Here is a 1,622-nt window from a genome sequence, read left to right as displayed (position 1 = left end):
GCCTCCCAAGTAGCTGGGACCACAGGCACCCGCCACAACGCCCGGCTATTTTTTGGTTGCAGCTGTCATTGTTGTTTGGTGGGATCGGGCTGGATTCGAACCTGCCACCTTAGGTGTATGTGGCTGGGACCTTAGCCACTTGAACCAAGGGTGCCGAGCCATCAACTTTGTTTTTGTATGTACTTAGGTATGTATTTTTTCTTTAAAAAGTCATTTACGCTTTTCCTCCCTGGCTGCCCAACAATCGCCCACCATCGTGAACGACACAGTAACTATCCGGACCAGGAAGTTCATTACTAACCGACTATTTCAGAGGAAACAAATGGTCATTGATGTCCTTCACCTTGGGAAGGCAACAGTACCAAAGACAGAAATTAGAGAAAAACTAGTCAAGATGTACAAGACCACACCTGATGTCATCTTTGTATTTGGATTCAGAACTCACTTTGGTGATGGGAAGACAACGGGCTTTGGCATGATTTATGATTCCTTGGATTATGCAATGAAAAATGAACCCAAACATAGACTTGCAAGGCATGGCCTGTATGAGAAGAAAAAGACCTCAAGAAAGCAGCGAAAGGAACGCAAGAACAGAATGAAGAAAGTCAGGGGCACCACAAAGGCTAATGTTGGTGCTGGCAAAAAGGCAAAGGAGTAAAGACTCTACAGTGATGTTATCTGCAGCCATTGTTTAGATTTTTCACAAGAGGATTCATAAAGACTATTCATGTGAAAAAAAAAAGTGATTTACATACATTTAAATCAGTAGCACAAGGGAGATAATCCCTGTTTGAATGCTAATACCTGAAGAAAAGTAGGTACAATTTGAGAAGAACTAGGGGATGAAGAGATTATTATACCTAATTCTACTCCAAATCTTACAGCTTTTGTTTTCTTCAATAAGAGTATGTTACTATTAATAGCAAGACTATGTATTTATCTGCCAAAATGACAATTATTCTTCAGCCTACAAGAGGAAGAATGAGAGAAAGTAACGGAGGAAAAACATACATTTCTGGGGATAGCTGCTGGGAAAGGGAAATAAAAAAGATCTACATCTGGTGCCTATAGCTCAATGAGTAGGGCGCCAGCCACATACACCATGGCTGGTGCCTTCGAGCCCTGCCCGGGCCTGCTAAACAACAATGACAACTATATCCAAAAAATAGCTGGGTGTTATGGCAGGTGCCTGTAGTCCCAGCTACTCGGGAGGCAGAGGCAAGTGAATCACTTAAGCCCAAGAGTTTGAGGTTGCTGTGAGCTGTGACACTATGGCACTCTACCAAGGCACATAGTGAGACTCTGTCTCAAAAAACAAACAAACAAATATACAGGCAAAAAAGATCTACATCTGTGTGTGAGAAAGATTTCCTAGTCCAAGGAAGAAATGAGAGTGAGATCTACAGTGGTATAACTGACGTGCCATCAGATGATTCTTCAGAACCAGTTGATCACATCATATGGGGGTTCTTTTAGGTTAGGGTACAAGCAGGACACAAGTGGCTATTCTTTTTTTTTGTTTGTTTTTTTGTTTTTTTGAGACAGAGCCTCAAGCTGTCGCCCTGGGCAGAGTGCTGTGGCATTACAGCTCACAGCAACCTCCAACTCCTGGGCTCAAGCGA

General features: G+C 42.7%; 1 protein-coding gene and 1 pseudogene across 2 annotated transcripts in view; one reads left to right on the top strand and one right to left on the bottom strand.

Moving 5' to 3' along the window:
• The window catches only part of LOC111726288, a 1,213-nt pseudogene extending 500 nt beyond the window's left edge, over positions 1-713 (top strand). Inside the window, exon 2 of the transcript XR_002774096.1 lies at positions 211-713. The product of XR_002774096.1 is annotated as a 40S ribosomal protein S24 pseudogene (transcript). The remainder of the gene's footprint in view (positions 1-210) is intronic.
• Positions 1-1,622, bottom strand: part of PAK2 (p21 (RAC1) activated kinase 2) — a 104,365-nt gene that overhangs the window by 59,040 nt on the left and 43,703 nt on the right. The window lies entirely within an intron of this gene.

Source organism: Otolemur garnettii, unplaced genomic scaffold (assembly GCF_000181295.1).
Source record: "Otolemur garnettii isolate 467f Iridium unplaced genomic scaffold, OtoGar3 scaffold00060, whole genome shotgun sequence".
Taxonomy (NCBI): Eukaryota; Metazoa; Chordata; class Mammalia; order Primates; family Galagidae; genus Otolemur; species Otolemur garnettii.
This window is presented reverse-complemented; position numbering and strand designations above follow the sequence as displayed.